General features: G+C 47.3%; 1 protein-coding gene across 1 annotated transcript in view; it reads right to left on the reverse strand.

Moving 5' to 3' along the window:
• The window catches only part of LOC138293688 (NXPE family member 3-like), a 102,842-nt gene that overhangs the window by 69,328 nt on the left and 17,167 nt on the right, over positions 1-16,347 (reverse strand). The gene's annotated exons all lie outside the window — the stretch shown is intronic.

Below are 16,347 nucleotides of genomic sequence, written 5' to 3' on the forward strand. Positions count from 1 at the left end.
GCATCTAGGTCCTTGGCAAGCATGTGAGACCCTTGACAAAGGTGATGTGTCCTGGAAGGCTGAGGCGGATGTATTGCTTTGAGAACATGCAAAGCTATATGAAGTAGATGAAAGTGAGCGTGCACTCCTAGGCCTGCCGCCTGATATGAATGAAGTCCTGGACCTGTCCTGTGAGGTATAAATGTGCACCAAGCGTGCTCTCATTTTTTTGGCAGTCGACAACCTCCCAGGTCGTGGCTTTAGTGGGTAAAGTGGTGGTGGCAGCGCACATGTTTTGTGAATCAGTCGCTGTAATCAAACCTTTTTATCCATGTCACTGAAGCGGAGGCCTACTGGCCCAGTCGTGAACAATTGTCTTTTCATGCCCAGATCCTAACACTAACTTCCCAAGTGTATGTTATGCAATTGTATGTATGTGGTCTGTGTGGAACATGCATTGGGCTTATGAGAGAACCAGAGTACTGGAAGCTTTCGGGTTCCTATTTGGTAGCTCCTGGCCTGTTCCTGTGCACAAGATGGAAGTATTTTTCCCAGACCATGTAAGTGTATTACAGACATTCCTAAAGTGGAAGGGAGGAGACCTAGACACTGAAGTGGAGAAAGAGGTGACAGGGCTCCATAAGAAATTTATGAGGTCCTAAGAGAAGCCGCTGAATAGTCTTCCTGAGCATTGCCTTTTGGTAGATAGTATGGGTAAAGGGTGGGTTTGCAGTCTTTGTTGCTCAGAGTAGGAAAGGTCCTTTAGGTAAAGGAGCCTTTGTCTCTTTCCTGATCACTGTTTAGTGTGACTGGTGCAGAAAGCTTGACCCTGATAGATAAGATAAGAGATTGTTTTTGCGCCTCACTAATCTTGGCACAATCTTGATACTTTGCTATCTCTACCCAGAGGGGTAGTGAAAAGGAAAGGGCTATACTGGGAAAGAGCTATGTTGTCCAGCGTAGTGCATGCCAAGTGGTAGTTGCTCCCTACCATCAGTAATTCAAAAGCAAAAAATTACAATGTAAGAGGACCTCAAAAACATATTCTGTAATAGATGCAGACTGCAATTTCTTTTAAATCCAAATTTCACATACATAAATTGTTTACATCTGGACTCAAAAGTAGTTGTATCCAACATCTATTATAGAATACGTTTTTGCCCCTTACATTGTTATCTTCAATCAATCAATCAATCACTGCATTTGTAAAGCACGCTACATACCCGCGAGGGTCTCAAGGCGCTGGGGAGGGGGGGTGCTACTGGTCGAAGAGCCAGGTCTTGAGGAGTCTTCTGAAGGCCAGCAGGTCCTGGGTCTGTCGTAGGATGGTGGGGAGAGTGTTCCAGGTCTTGGCGGCGAGGTAGGAGAAGGATCTGCCGCCGGCGGTGGTTTTTCGGATACGGGGGACTGTGGCGAGGTTGGCTGAGCGGAGGCTTCGGGTGGGGGTGTGGAAGCTGAGTCGGTTGTTGAGGTAGGTGAGTCCGGTGTTGTGCAGTGCTTTGGGTGCGTGGATCAGGAGCTTGAAGGAGATCCTTTTGTTGACGGGGAGCCAGTGCAGGCCTCTCAGGTGGAGTGTAATGTTGCTGCGGCGGGGGACATCGAGGATGAGTCGGGCCGAGGCGTTCTGGATGCGTTGGAGTCATCTCAGGGGCTTGTTTGTAGTTCCTGAGTAGAGGGCGTTCCCGTAGTCGAGTCTGTTGGTGATGAGGGCCTGGGTAACGTTTTTTCTCATGTCAAGGGGGATCCATTTGAAGATCCTGCGGAGCATACGGAGGGTGTTGAAGCAGGACGCGGAGACAGCGTTGACTTGCCTGGTCATGGAGAGAGTGGAGTCGAGGATGACCCCCAGGTTGCGTGCGTGGTCCGTGGGTTCCGGGGCTGTGCCTAGTGACGTGGGCCACCAAGAGTCGTCCCAGGCTGATGGGGTGGGTCTGAGAATGAGGACCTCCGTCTTGTCTGAGTTCAGCTTCAGTCTGCTGTCCTTCATCCAGTCGGCTACGGCCTTCAATCCTCGGTGGAGGTTAGCTTTGGCGGTGTGGGGATCTTCGGTGAGGGATATGTTCAGCTGGGTGTCGTCGGTGTAGGAGATGATGTTTAGGTTGTGTTGTCGTGCGACGTGGGCGAGGGGGGCCATGTAGATATTGAACAGTGTCGGGCTGAGGGAGGATCCCTGTGGGACGCCGCAGATGATCTCGGTGGTTTTGGAGCGGAAGGGTGGGAGGTGGACGCTCTGGGTTCTGCCGGAGAGGAAGGATGTGGTCCAGGCCAGGGCCTTCTCTTGGATACCGGCGTCATGGAGGCGTGCTGATAGGGTGCGGTGGCAGACCGTGTCAAAGGCTGCTGATAGGTCCAGGAGGATGAGGGCGGCTGTTTCTCCTTTGTCCTTCAGGGTCCGGATGTCGTCAGTGGTGGCGATGAGGGCGGTCTCAGTGCTGTGGTTACTGTGAAAACCGGATTGGGAAGGGTCCAGGATGTTGTTGACTTCGAGGTAGCGGGTCAGCTGTTTGTTGACAATCTTCTCGGTCACTTTTGCCGGGAAAGGGAGCAGGGAGATGGGCTGGAAGTTCTTGAGGTCCTTGGGGTCCGCCTTGGGCTTCTTCAGAAGGGCGTTGATCTGGGCGTGCTTCCAGCTTTCTGGGAAGGTTGCTGTCTCGAAGGAACAGTTGATTGTTTTCCAGAGGTGGGGCGCGATGGCTGCGCTGGCTTTGTTGAAGACGTGGTGAGGGCAGGGGTCCGATGGGGATCCGGAGTGGATGGAGTTCATGGTTTTGATGGTGTCTTCGTCGCTGACGCTGGACCAGACAGTCAGGCGACTGGTGCGAGTGGTAGTCGCAGGGGTGGTGGACTCGGTGGTGGGTGCGGGGGGATCGGGGTTGAAGCTGTCGTGGATGTCGGTGATCTTGCGGTGAAAGAAGGTGGCCAGGGAGTCGCACAGGTCTTGAGATGGCGGGATGTCGTTGGTGAGGAGCTGGGGTTGAAGAGCTCTTTGGTGTTGTGTGCGTTGTTGTCCAGGCGGTCCTTGAAGGTGGTCTTCTTGGCGGTTCTGATGAGTTGGTGATGTCTGCGGGTGGCGCTCTTGAGGGCTGTGTGGTTGTCTGGTGTTCGGTCGTGGAGCCATTTCTTTTCCAGCTTCCGACAGGTGTGCTTGGAGATCCGGAGGTCCTCGGTGAACCAGACGGCTTTCTTGTTGGTGTGGTTGGTTGTAGAGGTCTTGAGAGGGGCGAGGGTGTTGGCGCAGTCGTTGATCCACTGTGTGAGGTTGGTCGCGGCGGTGTCTGGGTCGGTGGGGTCGGTGGGTGGTCTCAGGGCAAGGGCGGTAGTCAGTTGGTCCACGGTGACCTTGCCCCAGCAGCGGCGTGGTAGCTGTTGGGTGCGGTGGTGTGTGGTGGGTTTTCTGAAGGTGAAGTGGACGCATCTGTGGTCGGTCCAGTGTGGTTCAGTGGTGTGATTGAAGGAGACGTGGGGGCTTGCGGAGAAGATGGGGTCGAGCGTGTGTCCATCGGCGTGAGTGGGTGCCGTTACGAGCTGTTTGAGTCCGAGGTTGGCGAGGTTGTCGATCAGGGCGGTGGAGTTGGCGTTGTTGTTGTTCTCAAGGTGGAAGTTCAGGTCCCCGAGGAGGATGTAGTCCGTGGAAGCGAGGGCGTGGGTGCTGATGAGGTCGGTGATGGTGTCACTGAACTGTGGGCGGGGTCCGGGAGGTCTGTAGATGAGAGTTCCTCTGAGGGTGGTGTTGGGGTCGGTGTGGATCTGGAAGTGCATGTGCTCGGCGGTGGTGAGGGTGTCATCGGTGTTCGTTGAGATTTTGATGGTGATTCCTCCTCCCACTCCGTTGGTGCGGTCTCTTCGGGAGATCTTGTAGCCCTGTGGGATGGCTATGGCGATGTCTGGTGCTGAGGGGCGTTCAGCCAGGTCTCCGTCAGGAAGGCGACGTCGGGGGCGGTGGAGTCTTTGAGGTCCCAAAGTTCGATGGCGTGCTTGCGAGCGGAGCGGGTGTTGAGGAGGATGCAGCGGAGGTGGTTGGGTTCTCTGGCTGGTGGTGTGGAGGGTAGGATGCTGGTGAATCTGTAGTTCCGGCAGGTGAAAGGCCCCTGGGTGCGTTTCGGGGTGGCCCGGTAGCAGGGGTGGTCTCGTCTGGTGTTGAGTGCGTGGAGGGTGCTTGCGTCGTAGTGCAGTCTGGCGTTGCGGGGGTGCGGGTTCCAGGGGTTCTGGTGCTGGGTGCTGTACAGGCACTGACGGGCGCAGATGGGCTTGCCTTAGGCGCGCCGCTGCGCACGGCCACTGCGCGCCCGCTTTGCGGCCTCCATATGAGGGCAGAGGGAGGGAGGAGCAGCTGGGAGGTGGGAGCGGGCGGCCAATGGGAGTGAAGGGGGCGGGGCAGCAGGGGCTCAGCGGCGAGGGAAAAAAACGGGGAAAAAACCTGGGGAAAAAACGGCGGAAAAAGACGGCGGAAGAGGGACAACAGAGCACAGGGGTACAGAAAGCAAAACACAGGGGCACAGAATGAAAAAACTAAGTGGCACAGAAGCCAAGCGCAGGGGTACAGAAAAAAGGGAGCGAGTAGTCAGGTGGCAAAAGCGGCAACGGAGGTTCAACCCACAGGGGGCTGCGTGGCAGATGGGGGGAGCGACCTGCCTGGTGACAGGGTCAAAAATCTTCATCTCAAACTGAGGCTGAAATCATAAATTCTTTAGCATTTCATTGACAGTGAAGCAGATTTTGCCCCACAGTAACAACAGAGAGGAATAGATGACAACCCATGAAGGTTTATTAGCTGATAAGCAAAAATGTAATTTCAAATCAATCAATTGGGTAAAATAAAAAATTTCTGGGATACAGCAATGCATGAATATAATCCAAGTAGTACAATTAATAATACAGACATTTAATATGTCAAAAGCATCATGTGGAAAGCGAAGCAAAGCCTTGCTTACATAAAGGAAACACCCTAGGGCTAAGTTACGTTTGAGGGTAGGTCATTCGATTTCTTAAACAGTTTGTGTCATCAAATATAGTATTGAAAGAATACCCCGATAAAGGTTACAATTAGAATCCGAAGAAAGTCACTTGTTCTTGAGAATATCTCTCAAGCAGAAAAATAAGGAACATTAGTCTCAGGAGAGGTGTCTGCCTGCGAAGGTGGACATTGGCAAGTGATCTAGCTAACAAGCTCCACACTCAAACTAGTCTATGGGCATTTGGGAAAGAGACCTAGATGCCTTGAAGGACATACACCCAAACACAATGAGATTTGTATCAGATGCTATTACCAAGAGGAAGGTTCATGTCCTGAGAGATACAGGGGCTTATAGAATTATGTATGAGAGGAAGAATGTCAAACCCGAGGAGATTCTTTCTAGCGCCAATGGCTAAGCCTTATGATTAGCTGGGGTAAAGAACAAGGAATATCTAATTACTCCAGTTGAGGTGGGAATCCTCGTCAAGTCAGTCATGGATGGTGTAGGGGTGAGAGAGATTCAAAGTGCTGCATGTCTCTTGGGCAGTGATTTGATTTCCCATAGTTTACTACAAGGACCAGAAGCCTACATGGCTTGGAAAATGTCAGAAGTGTTAACATGAGCACAGCCTGCATTTCAGCCTTAGAAGACTGGGACCATTCCAGATTTCCCTAGACCATAGCAAGGTAATACGTGGATCAAAGCAGACTCTGAGAAGACACTGGCCATGGTATCCATTGCCCCTGCTCCAGACCAAGAGAAGAATGGCATATGTGAAGCAGACCTGGTGTTGGAGTCTGGGTCACTGCCTTAGCTGAAGGGGTTGTTAGTTGCTGGAAGGCCTACCTGGGAGGAATTCCGCAAGGTAAAAGCTGAGTGCTCTATGCTTGTTGAACTTCATAAGGAAGCCCGGGAACAGATCAACAAAGGAGTGGTCAAAGCAAAATCAAATTCAGGGTTTATAAAGTGCAACTACTCACCCATAAGGGTCTCATGGCGCTAAGGGGGTTTGTCCTCTGAGCTTCAGTTGAAGATCCAGGTTATAAGGTCCTTCCTCAATTGGGTAGCGATGGTGACTGCCTGAGGTGCAGGGGCAGGGTGTTCCAGCTCTTTGCCACGAGGAAGCGAAGCATCTCTCACCAGCCGAGGTCTTCCGTATGCAGGATACAGTGGCTAGTGCTTGTTGAGCGGAGCAGAGAGGTCTGGTGGGGGGGTAAAAGGTGATGCGGTGGTTGAGGTAGGCAGATCCTAGGTCGTGGAGGGCCTTGTAGGCGTGGACGAGGAGCTTGAAGTTAATTCTCTTCTCGATAGGGAGCCAGTGGAAGTCTCCTAGGGGATTGGAGATATGTTCACGGCGGGGAATGTCCAAGATGAGTCTGGCAGAGGCATTTTGGATGTGCTGTAACTTCATGAGGTTCTTCTGGGTGGTACAGGCATAGAGGGTGTTGCCATAGTCGAGTCTACTGGTAACCAGGGCAAGGGTTACGGTTTTGCAGCAGTCCTTTCAGGTCCATTTGTAGATCTTCCAGAGAAGTCGGAGTGTGTGAAAGCAGGAGGATGTGACTGAGTTAACTTGGCGGGTCAAGGTGAGCGATGAGTCCAGGATGATGCTGAGGTTGCATTTGTGGTTTGTTGGGGTGGGGGAAGCCGAGGGTCGATGGCCACCAGGAGGCATCCCAGGCTGATGTGGATGGTCCCAGGATGAGGATCTTGGTCTTGTCAGAGTTGAGCTTGAGGCAGCTGTCCTTCATCCAGGCGGCGACGGCTTCCATCCCGTTGTGGAAATTCTTTTTGGCAGTTGTGGGGTTTTCGGCCATTGAGATGATCAGCTGGGTATCGTCGGCGTAGGAGACGATGTTCAGTCCGTGTTCCTTGCTGATGGATGGGAGAGGGGCCATGTAGACATTGAAGAGCGTGGGGCTCATGGAGGAGCCCTGTGGAACTCCGCAGCTGATCTCGACAGGTTTTGACAGGTAAGACAGGAGTCTGACTCTCTCTGTTCGGCCAGACAGGAAGGAGAGTATCCATTGTAGGACCTTTCTGCGGATGCCAGCTGCATGGAGCCTGGAGCAGAGAGTGAGGTGTGAAACCGTCTCAAAGGCAGCCAACAAGTTGAGTAGGATGAGGGCTGCTGTATGGCCATGGTCGAGGAGCGAACAGATGTCATCTGTGGCGGCGAGGAGGGCAGTCTCCTGAAGTCTGATTGTGAGGTGTCCAGGATGTTGTTGTCCTTGATGTGCTTACAGAGCTGAGCGTTGATGGCCTTTTCGGTGACCTTGGCTGCGAAAGGCAGCCGAGAGATGGGGTGTTAATTCTTGAGAGAGCCGGCGGATCTCGCCGTGCTTCCAGTCCTCTGGGACGGTGGCTGTCTCTATGGAACAGTTAGTGCCGGAGCTCGGGTGTGTTGGATGTGTTGGTCTTGTTGAAAATGTGGTGGGGACAGGGTTCCGTAGCGGCTCCGGAGTGGATGCTGCTCATGATGGTGCAGGTTTCTTCTGTGGTGAGGGTGGTCCAGCGGTGCAGGGTCTGTGGTGGTTCGATGGAACGGATCTGGGGGGTTGTTGGAGGGTCTTGGGATTCAAAGCTGTCGAATATGTCTTTGATTTTCTGGTGGAAGAAGTTAGCTAGCCTGTCTCAGAGGTCTTGAGATGGAGGGATGCTTGCTTTTCTGATTGGGGGTTGGTCCTGATCTTGTGTAACTGCCTGATTACAAGGACCTGTACTTACTGCTCACTTCCAAACCCAGAGGAGCAAGGAGGACCATGGCTATCTCGACTGGTTCGGCAGAGAGTGCTGGCAAAGGAAACATAAGCTCTCCTGTACCCTGTTACCTCACCACTGCACCTGTATGTAACTTAGGATGAACTAAAAAAACAACTAGACAAAACAAATTAAACCCGGAGGGCTCTGTGGGAAGACATCAAGGAAGCAGCTGAGGAGAAAAATCCAAAGAGATTCTGGAAGCATCTTTCATGCAATTACCAACGACACACAAACTCACAAGAGGCGTGCACAGGGCCACAGGAGCGGGTTAAGTTCACCATTTAATGCAAATATATGCACCAGGAAGAAATGAGCCAAAGCACTTTGACAAAAGTTACCAATCACCGATCAGAGGTGGCGAGACCTGAAGTGGAATTATCTATTATAAGCCAAAAACCTGTCAATCCCCTCTGGTTCTGGTTTATAACTAGTGGACATGTGTCGAGCAGAGCCTAAAGAGAGGGTCCTGATACTGCCTCAAGTTGTCTGCGCAGTACTAAGAGGATGGATGTTATTGTCCCCTCCACATGAAGGGAAGCAGAAGAGGCCCTGGAAGCTACAGACCCATCTCCTTGCTCAATGGAGCTGGTAAAATATTTGGCCGAGGACTTCTAAACCAAGCTCAGGATTGAACCAGTTCAAAAATGTCCTTTCTTATATACTAGCATGCTTCGGGAATAAAATTGGAACAGTTAACCAGGTCCCTGATTTGTCTTAATATGCTGTTTTTATGGTCTGGATTGACAGCGCAGCTGTTGCCAGACAGTTGTGTGAGCATCACTAGAGAAGGGCTTTGGCTCCACCCACATGTTGGGAGCCAGGAGTACGTGTTTTGATTGGGCAGGCGTTACGTGCATCCACAAAAAAGTGCTTGCCCTCTATCCAGCTGTGATCATTTTGCTTATTTATTCAGCAGCCTAAGCTTCAACTTTCAGGGGCACACACATGGCACTGGAATTCTACTAAGGTGCCTTAGATAGCTAGATAATTGATGTCCATGCAACTATATATCTATTCCCATACTATTTACTTGTAAGGCTTCACATTACCATATAGCATTCATTTAAAGCCAGGCCTAATTGCATTTACAATGTTTGTTAAAAATGTCACTCTGCCTAACGTTTGCAGACCTCAAATCAGCCTTCAGCCTGCTGACCAGACCCAAACTATGGGTCACACTTTAGCTGACAGTTTCCTGATGGCAGCCATACAGGTTTGCTATTCGCTCTGCAAACTCTGCCCACCGGGGTGTGCCCTGAGAGCATCCCAATGCCATCTGAAGTGTGGTACGGACGCATGTTGGCACCCTTATACCTAATGAAGTTAGCCATTATCAGGTGCATTGCTTTATTTGAGCTGGTGGCTGCAGGCACGGCCCACAGCACTCATTGTTGGGCACCAACATGTATCAACCTCAGTTCCACAAACATTGCAATAAAAGGATGCCAATGTTAGCCAATGATGCTGTTTTGCTCTCTCTAACATAACTATCAGGGCTGATAGCTAATCAGTGGGTTTACTGTCTGTTGTTGGGCCAATGACCTGATAACTGATGTTATAAAAACAGAGGTCATTACCGTAAAACACACCCCTTACCCAAAGAGGCCATTTAGATTAACAATCAACCTCTGAAACATGTAAACAACTTTGATTACCAGGCATTCAGTTTAATTGCAATTTTGAAGCTACCTGCACCCTGAGGCACGGTGCTAAATGACTCTGATGCACGAGGGAACTATGTAGGCAGAAAATGATTGTAAACCTCCAGGTATACACAGCAAAGGCAGGCTCAGAAACTACCTATGGGGAAAAACTATGGAAATGCACCAAGGTACAGGAACTACAGGAGGCAGAACACAGCTTCCTAATAGCAGTACCCTCTCTGGGGCCAGGGACCTTATCTGAACCTGAGGTGGGTGTATCTGAAACCTCAGATCCAGGCTGGGAAGCCTCCTGACCAAAGTCTGTACAATCAAACAGGAGAAGCCACCACTTGAAGCCCTCAACATTCTGAACAGGCTCAGCACTGAGGCTTGGATCACACAGAGCCTAATGCACAGGCATTCAACACCTTCCCAAAGAGGTGGCACCTGTGTGCTTGAAGCACGGTTACTTAGGCTCTAGCGAGGCTGCCTCAAACAATAGTGATCTACTAGGTTAATAAAGTTTCTCAATACACGAAACACTAAATAATACAGAGCACTGACGTGGAATATCATTGACGTGAGAATGGTGTCAGAACTTGCATTTTCACTCATCCATCCCCCACACCCCCTCAGTGAGTTAAGCACCAGCTCTAGAAATCTGTTCCCAAACCTACATATCACTCATGTCTTGAACGTACAAACTCTGAGCCATGAAAGTTTGTACAACTCTGACCTGCTGGATATGTTCTGCAAGATATTCAAGACTTCTGTGAGAGAGGGAAGCTTGCTATGCTACTGCGATGCTATCCCTATTCTGAGAGGTAGCGAAGCTTGCACTGCTGCTGCCTCGATGTGTACCTGTCCTGTCTTGGGAAAAGCCCATGCTGATGGCATCCTGGAAGTACCTGTCCTCTGAAGGAAGGAAGCTTGCATTGTTTCTACCCAGGGTGCAGCTGTACCATGAAGAGGAGTGTGTCCTCTGAAGTTGATCTATCGTATTAAAAAACAATGGGCATTTTGAATGCACTTGCATAACATGCCCAGGCCAGTCAGAAGCTGTTATTGGACTCGGGGCAAAACGGCCTTGCCCCAGGGACCCTGGTTTCAATCACAGCTTCCCAGCTTAACCAAACTGTGTGACCCTGGGCAATTACTTTTCTTCACCTGCCTCTTTTTCGTGATCATCACATTTGAGAGCACCTTCAAATAATGCAATTCAAGATGTGCACTGTACTAAAAACTCTCTTCTGTATAGTTTAATGTCTATAATGTTCCTCCATCTACAACAATAAATGCTTTTCTTACGAGGCACAAGAACACCAACTTGCGTCTTAGGTCACTAATAACATTTTCATCAGGGGAGAAGGAGGAAAGAATGAGCTCTCCATCCAGGATCAGAAATCGAAAATGTTTAATGGGAAGCCTAGTGCTGCATCTCGGGGACTAACTTTTCAATGTTTGGCTTTATTTCGGAAAGTGGAATCCTGAGGTCAGAGTCTGATTACCAAATCCATTTCTGTATTTAATTTTTAGGTACATAAGACCTGAAAAATATTTTTCACATAAATATGTGGTGGGGAAAGGAAGTAAAACCTTAAGTAGCACTCATCTCTCCATAGCCCTTTCTCATATGTATTTATTGTGTTTTATAGCACCTCTCATACCAGTGTAGGGTGTCAGAGCTCTGTACATCACAAACATGCGGAGACAATGAATCACATGCATGTAAATCAGTGTATAGAAAATGTTACATAAGGCAAAGGGGACTGCAAGATGTAGGATTCACATGTCATCCACACTGGAAGGCTTTTCTAAGAGCGCTTGGTCTGGAGAAACACAAACTCAGGATTCAGAACCTAACACAGTGGTTAGCGTTGACTTCAATAAAAAGAATGTATTTACACACAAACAAACCTTTTTTTAGCAGCATCAGGATAATGAAAGACTGGGAAAAAACATAACTTTCTAACTTGTAAAATGCAGTTTGCATGCAGCTCTTTGATGGCAGTTCATAGCTCACTGTGCTAGATTACAATTGTAACTTATGAAGTGCACAGAAGCAAAAGAAAATCTTGACAAAAACAGTAACTCACTGTGCTATGCACATAAAATGCTGTTCTTTAAGATGCATGGCACATGTTCTTTGCAGCAGGCATATTAGCCATCTGCGCTACCTTAGGTGAGTCAAAACTGCCACAAGACAAAACTTCTATCTCTCCCCAGCAAGTACATTAATCAGCAGTTATCTTGACACTTTTATTTTTGCCTGAAAACTGCTGGATGTACATGGAACTTTATGGTGTTTTTAAAACTGCTGCACAAATGGAGTAACAAATATAAAAACACAAGTGTTTCTGTCAAAAGGCCTGAGCTGGAGAAGTTCCTTTTTGCCGGCCCAGGTCTTGAGATGCCTGCAGGACCACTGGGAATGTGTCACGGACCCATGGGGGTCCGCGGACCACAGGCTGGGAACCACTGGCTAGTGTAAAGTGGTGTAGAGAGGTGTGAAATGCAGTGTTGTGTCAAGGATTAGAGTGTCGTAGAGTACTGCACAGTGAAGGAGCATAGAGCAGTGTTGAAGAGTGGAATGGCGTAGTGTGGGGTATGAATGATGTGCTTGCGCACCGCCATTACAGACAACACATTTTTTATTGAAATGCCAATTACCTTTGCACATACAGCATTCTTGATAAAACTATACAGTGCACAACAATGTGTAGAAATGTCATCACCTCATGTATTGATTTGTTTTGATCGTATTAAAATATTTGTTTACACCACCTCTCCGAATTTTTTTAAAACGTAGTTCATTTGTGATTTCATAATTCTGATACAGTCTGAAATATTGGCACAGTTCATTTATTTCTTTGTGTGCTACAGCAAAACCTTTCTTTACCAGTATCCGACAAGATTACCACATAAGTCCTCTCACTTGAAGTCAGAGAAGGAAAAGTGTAAACCAAGCTCCCTCGGAAAACAGAGCCTGACATGTGACCTCTGTCTTTTAACGTACAGCAAATGTGACAAGATAAGAACAAAATTTAAAGGCCTGTTTATAGAAAGTGAGGACTTCTGGAAGAATACCAGGAGTGATGGTGAACAAAGAGTGACAAAGACATGCTGAAAGCCTAAAAACAATAAAGTATGCAAATGGAAAGGCTGGAAATGTGGTTTACAAACCGCAAAGCCAGTGGTAAGCAGTGGATGGAATGCATTCCCAGGGAAGCTTTCAGAATGCCCACAAGATTCCTCTTCACAACCAGACAGCTGCGCTGTCTGGTATGCTTTGCTCTAAAAATAAAGACTTATATAGAAGAAACATTACAAATGACTTGCCTCTCATGTCATTAATAAAAATTGACACAGCAGAGAGGGTGCGGTTCACTAATGTTAAAAAAGGCCACCAGTGCAGTGATATAATCTAAGGTGGTAAAGTGAAACAATCTAAAATACATTTTTTGTATGTAATTATATAAATAAAGTAGCAGTCAGTGACACTTGCAGCAGGGCAAGCGGTCCAGGCTGATCTAAGAGCTATTCTCCTCAGATTTCATGTCGCTGCTTTTCCAGACAGTCTGCATCACAGATGGGGCAGTTGAGAATTATAGGAGCTGTCCGTCACTGCTCCGTTCCACTGCCCTGTTGGCTCTAGAAGCAAGGTAGAAGATGCTTTGGTGTTGGGCACATAGCACGCTGCCTCAAGGCCTATGCCCTTCCGCTGTCCATACCCAGTCAGCTAAAAGTCTGGTTTGACAGATTGGGCATGGCCTGTTTCAAAGTGCAGGCTATGATTACAGTGACTTGCTCTGTGAAACATGCTGCAGATGATGACAGCCTTACCAATAGCATGTTGTGAAACATTTCCAAGGAGTGGGACCTGGGAAATTTTGCCCCATCGTTCCTGCCACCCTTCTGAGGCTAGTGAACATGCCCTATGATGCAGGGATTATGTCACCATATTTGATGGCAGATACTTGTATTCCTGGGGAAGACTCCTGAGACTAAAGGGGCAATATTTGAGCGCCGATACATGTTGATGAAAAAGATAAGTAGGGTTTCTTGCTCTCCTCAACTGTTTTAATTTTGCTGTAAGGAGACACCCGTAACAAATATTTTTGGATCCCCTGCATAAAACGTTAATATAAGCCTGACAGTTTAATAAAAGGAGAACATAAATGTTGACATAAGTGACATAACTTCAACCAAACAAGAGAACCCATACCTTGGAAACTGAAGGAGCAGAGAACAGTAGTATTCTTGAATGCTTCCTAGTACAAGATACAGAACAGCAATAAAGCATAACACACTTGCTATCTGACTGTTCATCATCCTATATAAGTATATTAATTTATGGTAATTCCATAAGAGGATTGACTGTTTCTTGCAGGAGTTTTGTACTTTTGTACTTCTTATATGCTACGCCTTCTCTGGGGATCTGATTTTACATTCCTGAGCAAGACCTGAAAACGCTTGTCCAATCTTTGGTACTCTCCAGACTGGACTACTGTACTTGTCTCCTTGCAGGCCTCCCCAAGACCCACTTATCTCCTTTAAGATCCTACCTCCACCAGGTTGCGCATTTCATCTATGGGGCCAAAAGAAATGACCATATCACACCTATGCTGATATGACTCTTCGCTGGCTTCCTATTGAAGCTAGGACCATCTATAAGACTGATTGTATCACCCATAAAGCCATTCACATCTCCACCCCTCAGTATCTAGCAAAAAAACTCAAGCTATCAGGTGGCTCTAAACCGTCACAAAATACAGAAAATCTGATGCTTGAACCTCGAAACTTTCAAAAGGGAAAGGGTTATGGTGCAGTCTTTCCCAAGCGATGCAACTAGAATTTGGAATTTGCTACTTCCAGACCTTCGCACACACCACCTCTTTCAAGATCTTTAAAATGGACCTTAAAGCTCTTCTCTTCCAAAGGCATTTTTCTCAATAACAGTCCTCGCCAAGCTACGCCCTCTCACTTAATAACGTAACTCGGACTGTTACATGACACTCTCAAAAGTTATAACAAATTTTCTGCTTTAACTCTGTAAATATGTAATAATGTATATGTGAAACCTTAATCGCTTCAACTTTTCTAAATATGTAATCTGTAATGAAAATGTAATTTGTAAATATGTAACTCTTACAATTTGTAACCATAGTAGCTACATGTATTGTCATCTAGTACCCTGTTACTCTGAATTTCTTATGTAATGTTCTTCGCTGTATTGTAAAGTGCTCTGACACCTCTACGTAATGTCCGTGCTATAAAAAAATGCATAAATAAGTAGTCATTTCATTGATACCATACAACAGTCCTTTTAATGCCTCTCACTCATTCTGTAGTGTGTTCACTACCTCTGTTGTGCCTGCCCTGTGAGTGTAAAATAATTGTGTGATGATCCTTCTGCTACTGCTGCCCATCCTTTAATTCTACATTTTTTTAGGATAGGTTGCACTGCGGCTGTCCATGTTGTCCCTTTATGTTGTGTGGCTCAGAATAAAATTTTCTACTACACACAAGAAAAAATGACCCACTTTGGCAATGCTTGTAAGTGAAAGAGTGAACCCTCAAAAAATATGTGAGCAGACTTTACTTTAGATTTTACGCATAAAACAAGCATTTTTTTTAATGGATTAGTGAAATTGTAAAACTTAGCTGACACGTGGTTCTATGTCATGTACAACATATCGAACCAATTTTGTCATTTTAGCTAACAGCAATTTTCAAGCTGGGGTTTTGAGCTCATAATAAAACAGTTAAAAGCAAAACTACAAGTCCCGAAATGCAACATTTTGCTGTCTGAAAAAAAGCACAGAACTATGAAACGCAAAATAAAAATTAGTCCCTGGCTTTCTGCCTTTTTAGGTTAAGCTTTAGACCTCTTGAATATACTTTAGTATATACTTCTCTGTGGGCCTAAACTCTGACCACGCTTTTCATTTGTTTGTTTCAGTGTCCTTTAAAAATCCTTGCTTGGTAGTGGTCAGTCCTGCCTCTTTGTCCCTCCTTTTGTCTTTGTTTCCTCTCACCGGAGCAGGGACTCAGTACTGTATCATTATGCTTTGGAATTTCTTTTTAATTTCTTTCGTACTCTTGTTACACTGTGGGTGTGTGTTCAGCTTCGGAGCCTGTATTTTATTGTCTTTTGCATCCCGCCCCCACCTTTCCCTGTTGTTGCTGCCATCCTTCCCCACCTGTTGCTTGGTTGCTTGTTGACCAGTTAACTTGTGTTGTTTTATGAATGGCACCCTTTATTTTTTTAGGGTTGAGCCTGCGTCGCATGCGTATCGCTAGCGAGACGCTTTTGGTATTAGAAAAGGGCTCGGAGCACCGTCAACGTCATGTCAGTGTGTTTCATTGGCAAGTTGGCTTGCCTGTTAGAATCCACTTCTTTTGATTAGCGGAAGGCACGCATACGTCATGCCTTTTCCGTGGTTAGCCCTCCTCGAGCGCAGCGACCAAGTACGGAAAACATGCAAGGCTCGCTGGGGTTGTGGACTACTTTTTCTCTGTTTTTGGAGCGCGATCTCGCTGGGCAGAAGTCGAGCCCTTTGTTAATTGCACTTTTGCTGCTTAGGTTCATAATTACACTTTGTGTGAACTGTACAGTGCGATTGCGCTGTTTTTTTCTGTTTTTTTCTCGTAAGCTGTGTAGTGAGCGGTTTTATAAAAAAAAATGATTTGTTCTTTTTGTTATTAGTAGAAAGTCTGTTGTATTCCAAGAAAGACCACCACACAACTGACTCTGAAAGAACTGGAAGATGACCAGATAGCTTATTCCAAGAGCCTTCCACTGTCTGCAAATACACGTCGTCACATTTTCAGGAAACACAAGCTTGTTTAATTAAGTGACCTACTTCTCCGTGGTCTGAAGCCAGGGAGGTGAAGCTGTGGGCCCCCTGGGCCAAAGATTCCAACGAGATTACATTTCTCGACTTGTGCGCTCAGCACTTTCTCGTCTATCTTTTACATATCGCAGGAGGTAATTTTACAGCAAA

This window comes from Pleurodeles waltl, chromosome 4_2 (assembly GCF_031143425.1).
Source record: "Pleurodeles waltl isolate 20211129_DDA chromosome 4_2, aPleWal1.hap1.20221129, whole genome shotgun sequence".
Lineage (NCBI taxonomy): Eukaryota > Metazoa > Chordata > Amphibia > Caudata > Salamandridae > Pleurodeles > Pleurodeles waltl.